The sequence below is a fragment of the Camellia sinensis genome, chromosome 2 (genome assembly GCF_055761805.1).
Source record: "Camellia sinensis isolate YWXY chromosome 2, ASM5576180v1, whole genome shotgun sequence".
NCBI lineage: Eukaryota > Viridiplantae > Streptophyta > Magnoliopsida > Ericales > Theaceae > Camellia > Camellia sinensis.
The window spans coordinates 61,851,738-61,863,832 of record NC_138962.1 but is presented as its reverse complement, the minus strand read 5'-3'; positions in this window follow the sequence as shown (position 1 = coordinate 61,863,832).

Below are 12,095 nucleotides of genomic sequence, written 5' to 3'. Positions count from 1 at the left end.
AGCCAAAACAGAAACTAGTCAGTAATCATATGCATGATCCTAGTTCATGTTAAAAAATGGCTAATGCATCACATGCAAAAATGCAATCTAGGCAGGCTCGGCTAACCTAAGCATGGCATATGAAATGCGATCAACTATCACATAGTCAATTTTTGAATTGAAGTACGAATGCAGTTAGCGTGATGTACCGAGCCTAATGCATGTCAACAAATGCATGAATGCACGCATGCATAGCATAAGGTATGCTAAAATAAATGTGCCCTAATCTACCATCATAAGCAGGTAAATAAAAGGGAGAAAGAAGTGGGGGTTGGAAGACATGCACACACACACCCACACTTATTACAAACATGCCCTCGCTCGGGGGGACCAAATAAATATTACAAATTAATTAACTACGCAAGCTAATTAAATATTATAAATTAATTAATTAATTAACAAATTAACTAATCTAGGAAAACAGGTAAACCGCCTCGGGAAATGCGCCGCCATGCATAGGCTGCCTCTGTTTTCTTTCCTCTGCTCCTCTGAAGGCTACCAAAACCTCAGGACTGCTTCCTTGGACACTGAGGAGTGCCACCGGCTGAGTAGAATTGCCACCGGCAGTGTGGTGTAGTCACCGGCACAATATGAATCCATCGACTGCTTGTTTACTGCCGGTCGGCAATATATACTGCCGGTCGGCAAGGAATGTCTGCAGAACCTGCAATTGACAGCAACAGAGTGCAAAGCAAAGCATGGCAGCACAATTCAAGGCATATATGCACCATTCATGTCCCTTATCATGGTAATGACTCAAAGGGGCATGTGCCTCGATTCTCGGACCACCAATCACGCATTTCCATGCATGATGGCCCAAGGAATCAAGTATGCAACTTTGATTTCAAATGCAATGCAAACCAATCAAACAAACAAGGCCCAATTCCTATCACCATGTCAAGGAACAAGGCATGCATGCAAGATGCAATGCAACCTAAGCATACAAGCTAGGGATGCAACATGCCGATACAAGCAAACATGCAAGGTGAGCATGCAAATAAGCAAGGGATGGTCTTAAACATGAATTGGGCAGCTCTAGTTAGGCCCAAAACAGTGGCCAATGGAAGAAAATGAAGTGCCTCGAAATGCGTGCGCACGGGCACGCAAACCGAGGCAATGGCATATGCAATGCAATGGCTAAAATGACATATAGAATGCAACATGGACTTATACTAACATGAGAGAGCCTCAGCCACGCTCACATAAGAGGCCGATGGATGAAAATGAAGTGCCTCGAAATGCGTGCACACGGGCACGCAAACCGAGGCGATGGCAAATGCAATGCAATGGCATGGAAAATGATATGCAAACATGCCAATGGGATTTCAGCAGCAAAATGAGGGGCAAAACAGCCCCGAAATGAGGCGAAAGTACGCCCGATGCATGGAATTCCTCCCGAAATGCGAAATTAGGCACCCAAAATGGCTTACAGCTATACAAAGCATGCATAATATGGACATGGAGCATGAAGACAGAAGCAAGACAGCTCTGAGACAAGCATTTTTACAGTTTATGACATGGCCAATCAGCAAGCAAAGATGGGGCTAAAATGGCATACAAAAACGGCCCTAAACATGCGATTATGAAGCAACTCACAGCTGCTAACTCCAAATAGGTTAGGGCCCTTCAACAACATTGAAGAGGGGCCCAAAATATGCACATTTACAGTTCATGGCAAGGCTTGAAAACAGGTACAAGCATGGCAAACAATTTATGCAAGATTAAGGCCACAAAAGGGCTATAACATGAGGTATACAAAACATTCACCAAACAAGAAAATACCCTTAATAAAAACATGTTCAGGAGGTCAAAATAAAGCCACTTTTAGTTCGGACCAAGGTCCAAAAACAGCAACATCAGGGGCTGCCAAGACATACAAAAATGGGACCAAAAAGAGGATATAAAGGGGAGTATGACATGGAAGTCCCAAACAGTGTTGAGCCCTTCTTCAATGTTGAAGAAGGGCTCAAAATAAGCCTATCTACAGTTTACTACATCCTCAAAAACAGATTACACATAGGCCAAAAATAACATGCAAGATTAGGGCCTAAAGGAGAGATAAAGAAGGAAGTGTTAGCTACTATCCTCAAACAGCAAGAGGTCCTCAATCAAACATGAAGAGGGCCTCAAAATATGATGATTTTAAGTTTAGGTCGGAGCCCAAAAGTGCAAGCAACTATGGCTTAGATATAGGCCAAAAAAATGCGCAAAAGAGGGAAAATGAGACTCACCCTTGTAGAACCAAACTTTAGCAACCTTTGGACTGAGTTTGGGAGCTTTTAGCCTCTGGAGAACAGCCTCAAGCTGTTGGAATAGGCGTTGGATGCCTTGTGCTATGAGTTGATGAAGAAATGGCCCAAGAACAAGGGTGTTTGATGGTTGAATGGGAGAGATATAGAGAGAGATCAAGGGTTGTGTGTATGTATATCAGATATATATGGTATATCTCTGGTTTTTTTGCCTCAAGTCTCTAACCTAAACAAAGGAGGAGGAGAGGTGCTTATATAAGCAATAAAGCACTTAACTTACAAGCTAAGTCAAGGGAAAGGGGTCAAAGGGGTTCAAGGCTTATTGGAGAAGCTTGGACAGCTGGTAGGCTTCTTGAGGAAGCCAAGAAAAGGGGTCAAGGCTTCCTCAAGAAGCCTTGAGCAAAGGGTGCAAGAAAAGGGGCCAAAGGTGTGCAAAGGGTGCAAAACAAGCACACATGCACGTGGGGGATCAATTCTGTGCATTCCAGCTGGTACAGCTGGAATCCACTCAATCTGCAGAATGCTCTGGAAGGTCCTCGGCTAGCAAAAATTGCCGGTCAGCACAAAAAAGTGCCGGTCGGCACAATAAATGGCCGGTCGGCACAATAAATTGCCGGCCGGCACAAACAGAGTGCCGATGGGTGGCCGGTGAGGTCAAAAAAGTGCCGGTGGATGTCCAGATTGAAGCCCCGGAAGTTAGCTTTCCAATGGCGCAAACCTTGCATTAAAATTCCTTCTGTGCAAAAAGTTATGCCCTTTTCCGTGAAGCCGCGCAGATTCGATCCAACCGGGATGATGCCCGACTTCAACTGATCATATCTCCCCCACCCGGACTTGGCTCTAGGAGATTCTTGAGTGCAAAATGAAGCCCCGGAAGTAAGCTTTCTGACGGTGGTGGCCCCATAGCTAAACTCCAAGTGTACAGACAGATAAGCCCGATTCAGCGAGGGCTGCTCGACTCGCTTCTATCCGGATTCATGCCGAACTTCTCCCAAGCTAGTTTTCTCCTCTCCTTTCCTCTTTTCTTCAACTCCAAAACCCTAAACAAAGTGTTTTGAAAGATTTGCCTCTCTTCTTGCCGAAGAAATTGATTCTTTGCCCTGCACATCTCTCAACACAGAGCAAACCATCAGTAGTGCCCAAGTCTTAAGGGCGGTCAAAAATGGGGTGTCTACAGTTGCCCCTCTTTGACAGAACTCGAAAGTCATAACAATGACGGGAGTGAATGTCAAAGCCCCGAGACGACCCATTTTTGACAAGGCCGAAGACTTGGACAAACAAACAAAATACAAATGAATGAATGGTTGTGCCCGCAGGCTGCCTACGTATCCCTTTGCAAGGAATCAAACCAGCGTAGTTCAGGGGCATGATGCAAATGATATGCAGGAAGACTTTGATAATTGGACTTATACGCCACGCGAAGCCGGTTTGAACATTGGACTTATATGCTACGCAAAGCCGGTTTGATAAAACAATGCAAGTGGAATGTGCGTGACAACGCAAGTGAAGAGGTGTGCATGACAATGCGACCTAAGATGAATTCCAAACACACTGAAATTGTGTGGGGAAATGGGACAGGGAGAAACATAGGGACATATCCCGGTGTTTCGGAATGGTGTGAGCATTGGAACGTATTCCGAACGCTTTAACCGAAGAGGGAGAAACATAGGGACGTATCCCAAGGATTAGGGACGTATCCCAAAGGTTAGGGACGTATCCCAAAGATGAGGGACGTATCCCAAAGGTTAGGGACGTATCCCAAAGATTAGGGACGTATCCCAACGGTTAGGGACGTATCCCAAAGATTAGGGACGTATCCCAAAGGTTAGGGACGTATCCCAAAGGTTAGGGACGTATCCCAAAGATGAGGGACGTATCCCAAAGATTAGGGACGTATCCCAAAGGTTAGGGACGTATCCCAAGGGTTAGGGACGTATCCCAAAGATTAGGGACGTATCCCAAAGGTTAGGGACGTATCCCAAAGATTAGGGACGTATCCCAAAGGTTAGGGACGTATCCCAAAGATGAGGGACGTATCCCAAAGGTTAGGGACGTATCCCAAAGGTGAGGGACGTATCCCAAAGATGAGGGACGTATCCCAAAGATTAGGGACGTATCCCAAAGGTTAGGGATGTATCCCAAAGGTTAGACAAAGGAGAAGAAACATAGGGACGTATCCTGGTGTTTCAGAAAAGGAGAAAGAAACGTAGGGACATATCCCGGTGTTTCGGAAAAGGAAGAGAAACATAAGGACGTATCCCAGTGTCTCGGAAAAGGGAGAGAAACATAAGGACGTATCCCAGTGTCTCGGAAAAAGGGAGAGAAACATAAGGACGTATCCCAGTGTCTCGGAAAATGAGGAGTGAAACGTATGGACGTATCCCGGTGTTTCGGAAAGAGAGAGAAACGTAGGGACGTATCCCGGTGTTTCGAAAAGAGAGAGAAACGTAGGGACGTATCCCGGTGTTTCGAAAAAGGAGAAGAAACATAGGGACGTATCCCGGTGTTTCGGAAAGAGAGAGAAACGTAGGGACGTATCCCGGAGTTTCGGAATGGAAGAAGAAACATAGGGACGTATCCCGGTGTTTCGGAAAGAAGGAGAAACATAGGGACGTATCCCGGTGTTTCGAAAAAGGAGAAGAAACATAGGGACGTATCCCGGTGTTTCGGAAAGAGAGAGAAACGTAGGGACGTATCCCGGAGTTTCCGAATGAGAAGGGAAAGCATAAGGACGTATCCCAGTGTTTCCGAATAAGAGAGCGTGCATAACAATGCAAGTGGAAAGTGCGTGACAACGCAAGTGAAAAGGTGCATGACAATGCAAATGTAATGAGCATGACAATGCTGGATAGATGTGCAAAATCAATGCAATGAATGAGCATAACAATGCTAGTGAAGTGGGTGCATAACAATGCAATTGGAACGTGCATCACAATGCAAGATTGATCTTGCGCCTGAGGTAGAGGTACACTCATATTTCGGAGCATTGACAAGGCCCTAAAGAGGTACGTCCGGAGTACAATCACGGAATTTTCTGAAGTTGACACAAACTCAGATACTTCGATTTTCGCTCTTTTGCTTTTGCTTTGCAGTCTGGAACTATCATAGCTTCAGATAGGTCCTGGTTTCACCGTTCACACTTATCGGGGGTGGACCCTGCAGTTTTCGAAAGAACAAATTTCCTTTTTTGCACAAATGTGGAGAATGGCACAGCACTCTGAGCACACAACAAATCATTTTTTGAAATTGAGAAAATGAGTTCTCGACCAGGTATTGAGCCTACGACTGAACACAGCGAGAAAGACTCAACAACGGAAAACAAAAGGTAAACAACCTAAACACGTCGAGACACGCTCGGAACGACTCAAAGCAAGAATCGAGACAAACAAAACAAAAGACACGACACACAGACGTGCACAGGGAGCCTGTTTCACCGGGTATTATTCCCACCCTTTCTTATTTGTGATTCTCACATCACTCGGCTCTCAAGCTCGGTTTTTCTCTCAAAACCCTTTTCTCGCTTTTTCTCTCAGCGCACATCTCTCTATTCTTTAATCTCTCGTTTTTCATCCCTCCCCTGGGTGGTTGATGGATAAGCTGGAAATTGTGGGCTCTTGCCCCTGGTATTTTACCAGACTCTTGTTCACAACAGTGAATTTCTCCCACAGAGGGGTTGCAATGCGACCAGACGCGCAGCAGATCTGCAATTGACATCGGTTGACGATGCTCCGCTGGGGAGTTTGGACGTGATCAGATCTGTCCAGATGAGGGAGTGGAATATCTTGATCCTTTCCAGTTTGTGCTTCGCACTTGACTTGATTCCTCGTTGCTTGGAGGATGAGAGAGCTTTTAGCCCTTTGTTGTTGACTTCAGTTGTCCCCTTTTCTGGCAGGTAGAGTGCCCTTCTTGGCAAGTATGTTCTGACAACGGGGGAAAGACAGGAAGCCTGACTCAACTGTGCCCCTAGTTCATTATTTTGACCATTTTTTGTTTTTGTTTTTCTACTAAAACAATTTTGACCAACATGAGAGTCAGATTAACACACTTGTTCGATTTTTGATTTGAAAATCATGCAAGTCAGGCTATGAGCACTGAAAATTTTCCTTTTTTTGGGTCCAAGAAATGGTCCAGTTTTGGAAAAGATGGAATAATTTTCGAGGGATCAGTCAACCTCAGTAAAAATTCTCAAAAATTATTTTTGCAAACGGCCAATGCTTAACAAGCACGGAACCCACTCTTGAGACGCACAACCTCGGATTTGGAGGAAAATTGCCCCCTTGCTCGAAGAGAGCTGCATGGCAACGGAACGTTGCCCCTTGTTTGCACGGCACCGCAGCGCATTGAATGGCAACGGAAAGTTGCCCCTTGTCTGAATGGCACCGTAGCGCATTGAATGGCAACGGAAAGTTGCCCCTTGTTTGAATGGCACCGCAGCACATTGTAGTCAGTCTTCACAGTGAAGGTCACAACCAAACTCTCAGATACAGAGAAGGCAAAGATGATCAAAACCATTACATGGACACAATTGATTTTAGAGGTGTTTGTGGCTGGACTTCAGAATGAAGTTGCCTACGTATCCCAAACATGGGAATCAAGCCTTACGTAGTTCCGGGTTAAGGTACACTCGGGTATTTAACCTCTCCTTTTTAGGCTCTAACTTTTGCCAAGGCGCCCGATGCGGGTTTTCGACCTTGCGAGCTTTGTTTTTCTTTTCTTTTCAATTCTTTTCATTTCTTTTCTTTTCATTGATTTTCCTTTTTTTGTTCTTTTCTTTCTCTTCTTTTTTTTTTTCTTTTTTCTCTTTTTTTTTTGTTCTTTTTCTTCTTTTTCTTGCTCTAACTTTTGCCTGGGTCGCCCTTCCGGGTTTTCGGCCCAGCGAGCCTCTCAAGGGTAAAAGTGTAGCTTGGTCCATGCCAAATGGTTTTGAGATCCTGAAATCATCTGAATCCAGGAGAATGGCTGCTGATTTGCAAGAGGACTCATCTTCAGCTCTTTGATCGTGTCTGATATCTTTGCCCCTAGTTCGAGGGGTACTTCCGTTCCAGCTTTGCAAGCTCATTCTGATCTTCTGATCTTTTTGATCTGACTTTCCTGGCCTCTTGTTCGAGGGATGCTTCAAATCTGGCCACACAGGCCTCACATTGTGGTTGATCGTTGAACCTTCTGAATCCAAGTTCAAGGTTTGAAAATGAGGGGTCGAGTCTCGAGGCTGAGAGCGATCCTAGGCTGCACAATCTTAAGAGCGATTCCACACAGGTCTTCGCAGGATCGCGCAAAACATTTTTTTTTGAAATCTTTTAAGAAAGCGACTAGTCGCTCGCGCTGAAGACAGCGTGGGACCAATCTGGATCAAGCCAGGATCCTTCTCAGTACTCATATTAACAAACATGATCTCATTCATTAAGGGCTTAGCACGCCTCTCTTTCTCTCAAATGATCAAAATTTTGCAAATCCCGAGGAATTCCTTCCTCTTCGTTTTCACCGCAGTGTTCAAAAAAAGTTTTGAAAAAAACTTAGGTCGATACAATGATTTCAAGGCACAGAAAAGGCAGGCGAAGAGCATTGTCATTCCATTCAATACTTCTGGCACAACTGGCACACGGCAGAAGCAAACACAAGAGTGTGAAAATCACTGCTGTTCATTCAAATCTGTTGGCACAACTGGCTCCCTGGCAGAAACAGACTCAAAAGGACAAACACAAAGCAAAATAGTGATATCCGAAGTAACACCCCCGGAATCACCCGACTTTAACAAAACAGGACTGACTCGATACAACAAGACAGACCCGACTAACTCAGTATGAAAAGACTGACTCAATACAAATTGAGAAGACTGACCCAATACCCAAGTCAGAAAGTACAAAACTAATATTCACAAATGCTCAAAACAGTGCGTGCCATACACCATATCTGGAGTAAACTGAGTGCCGCCCGCAGGTGGTCCAACCTCTGATCACATCACATTATCCCCCCACAAGTTCACTGATCAAGTGTCGATAGACTTCGCAGGACCTGGTGCGGGGATGACCCCGTTGTCAATCAGATTTTGTATCTCGTGGTGGAGACGGACGCAACTGTCGGTGTCATGACCGGTTTGTTGATGGAAAGCACAGTACTTAGTCGGGTCATGTTTTGGAGGGAGAGGATCGGGTAAAGGCCGTTGCTCTAACGGTTTCAGATGTCCTTTCCTGAGTAGGACCCCCAGGGCTTTAGACAAAGACATATAGAGTGGGGTGAAAACCCTCTTGCCTCGGGGCAGATAGTCTGAAGTTCGGGGGTTTGAAGTGGATGCACCAACAAAGGGGGTGGCTGCTCTTGGTGTGGTGGTGGTGACCATGCCCACTTCAGATGATCTTGCAGCTGCGTCACCGCTGGTGGTCATATTCGAACTGCGGGAAAATGCCCTCCTGGGCTGCTCCTTATCCTGGTCAAACAGACCTTGCCTCATTGCATCTTCGATTTGTACCCCCATATCGTGTAAATCTGAGAAAGTGGGAAAGGGGATTACGATCATTCTCTGCATTAGCTTAGGCTGGAGATTGCGCACAATCATCCGTATTTGATCCTTATCTGTTGGCCTAATGGTCATCATTGAGGCCTTGGCCCTCCAGCGGGCCACGAATTCTGAGAAGCTCTCCTTAGGCTCCTGCCTCGTCGTCTCAAGATCACGGGTCGTAATCTCGATTTGGGTATTGTATGAATATTGTGCGACGAAGGCCTCAGCCATCTCATCCCAACTTCTCTTGACGTCATCCTCCAATTTGGCATACCATGCGGCCGCTACACCCGACAGGGTCCGGCCAAACAAAGACAGCTTCTGCAATCTAGTGAGGCCCATTGGTCTTAGGACGTCTGAAAATAGTCGCAGGTGTACCATGGGATCCTCAGATCCGTCAAAACGATCGATTTGTGGCATCTTAAACCGATCTGGCAGCGTCACAGCTGCGTCGATGTATCCGTCTCCAATGTCCGGAATGGACTTCGTACCTTGGGATTTCTTGAACAGCTTTTCAAGCTTGTGCATTTTTAATGCCACGGGCTCCACCTCGGGCTCGAAGGGAGAATCCGATTGATTGATAGGAGTGGGTGCTTTGGATAGTTGAGGCGGGATCGGGGGCGGAGCTGGCCCCGTTGGAAGGTCGGTATCCTCCTGGACGTGGGTTGCCTCCCCGAGTATGGGAACTCTTGGTGGGGGAGGAGTCTGGTGCGAAGTAGATACTCCAGTTTGCTGCTCCAATCTGGCAATTGTCTCTGCCTGTTGGGTTATGACCACAGCCTGTTGCTTGGCGAATTCTGCTTGACGGACAGTGTCTTGCTGCATGGCTTTCATACAATCCTGGAGTTGGCGCACCATCTCTTCCAGACTCGACATACTGTTCTAATCTAACTGAGCAACCGGTATATCTGTGTCGGCAATAGGCTCGGAAATCTCAGCCCGACTGCTCAAAGATCACTGATCTGGTAGCTGTTGTACTGGTGGTCTGTGCCTGACTAGCCTTCTCTGGCCCTGATTACCCTTGAACTGAATCTCTGACTTGACAAAGTCTATCAGCACACGTCCGATGAACCTCGGGGGATATCGGAGCCTTCTGAAGCTACAGTTCCAAGACTACCTAGCAAAAGAGAAAACAGCATCTCAGCCTAATTTCACTGGAACAGATTTGAGCATACTAGGATGAATGTACCCAATACTGATCACTGTTTCCCAAATATCTGCCTGTAAACTGATACCCTCAGGTAAAACTGATTCCCCAAATACTGATGCTGATGCCCGCAGGCCTGATGCCCAGACTTGCAAACTGGTATATGCGTTCCTGTAGAGATACACTCTAAAAGCACATAGCAAGTAAGAGAGAGCCAAAACACCCCTATGTTGGGGTAGGGTTTCCCTGTCCTATTTTGTCAGGAACTAGGGTTTCACTATGCACACAGCAGTTTCAAACAACCTATTGGGTAAGCAACCTGTCCTAGTTTGGAATGGTCACTATGGATTCCGAATATGCACTAGGTCGAATGGTCAAAAAGGGTGCCCCGGTAAAACCGGGGTTTGTGTTCCCATGCTGTCAGAGCCCATAGCCGGTCAGCCTTATGGACATGTCTTGACAAGACAAGCCTCCGGCAAACCGTTCAGGAATGGCAGATGGCAAACACTGTGTTCCTAGGCGCACCAATGCACATGCAATGCAAAGAAACACATAAATGAGATCAAAACAGGATATCACGAGTTCAAGTCAAGCTCTCTAAAATCCCCAGCAGAGTCGCCAGAAACTGTAACAGCGCCCGCGTGGGACCTCGTTGCTACAGTTCGGACTCGATTTGTGTCACGGTTCTTAATCTGAACCAAAGAGTCCAAATCTGGCAAATCGTTTTGAGAAAACAGATTTTGTTGAAAAAGTAGTGCCAAACATGGACTGCTTTGCCAGATACAGAGTCGCCACCTAAATATTTTTAAAATGGGGAAATTTAGGAAACCCTGACTCGGTGCCAAAGGCCACATGTCCGTCATCACCGGAGTTGTCTCGGCTCGGGAGCTTGGGTACGATCGGGGAAGGTCAGCTATGAGCACCCCCTTTCGCCCGGTCCGAAGACCGGCCTCTACTAACCGTGATATCCGTTTTTGAAAACTTTATGTGTTCTTAAACCAATTATTAGCCTAGAATTACTATGTTATGCGCACAGCAAACAAGTATAGACCAAATCACCCAAATTGGAACAAAACATTTCATGTTTGTTTTGAAAATGGTTTGCTACTCGCAAGTAGGCTAAAATGCAGATTTTGCCACCCTCAAGTGGGCTTTTAGAAAAGATGATTTTGCCACTATCTAGTGGGCTTAAAACTCACAGTTTTAATGCATTATTCCAATTTAGGTAATTCAACCTCCATCCACAGGCATTCAAGCAGTTATATCACATAAGCAGCTAGCCTCATGGTAATCATGCTATCATGGCAACATTCACACGCATGCGATATGCTAAAGCATAAAAGCTTACCTAGTACTCCGAGCCAAAACAGAAACTAGTCAGTAATCATATGCATGATCCTAGTTCATGTTAAAAAATGGCTAATGCATCACATGCAAAAATGCAATCTAGGCAGGCTCGGCTAACCTAAGCATGGCATATGAAATGCGATCAACTATCACATAGTCAATTTTTGAATTGAAGTACGAATGCAGTTAGCGTGATGTACCGAGCCTAATGCATGTCAACAAATGCATGAATGCACGCATGCATAGCATAAGGTATGCTAAAATAAATGTGCCCTAATCTACCATCATAAGCAGGTAAATAAAAGGGAGAAAGAAGTGGGGGTTGGAAGACATGCACACACACACCCACACTTATTACAAACATGCCCTCGCTCGGGGGGACCAAATAAATATTACAAATTAATTAACTACGCAAGCTAATTAAATATTATAAATTAATTAATTAATTAACAAATTAACTAATCTAGGAAAACAGGTAAACCGCCTCGGGAAATGCGCCGCCATGCATAGGCTGCCTCTGTTTTCTTTCCTCTGCTCCTCTGAAGGCTACCAAAACCTCAGGACTGCTTCCTTGGACACTGAGGAGTGCCACCGGCTGAGTAGAATTGCCACCGGCAGTGTGGTGTAGTCACCGGCACAATATGAATCCATCGGCTGCTTGTTTACTGCCGGTCGGCAATATATACTGCCGGTCGGCAAGGAATGTCTGCAGAACCTGCAATTGACAGCAACAGAGTGCAAAGCAAAGCATGGCAGCACAATTCAAGGCATATATGCACCATTCATGTCCCTTATCATGGTAATGACTCAAAGGGGC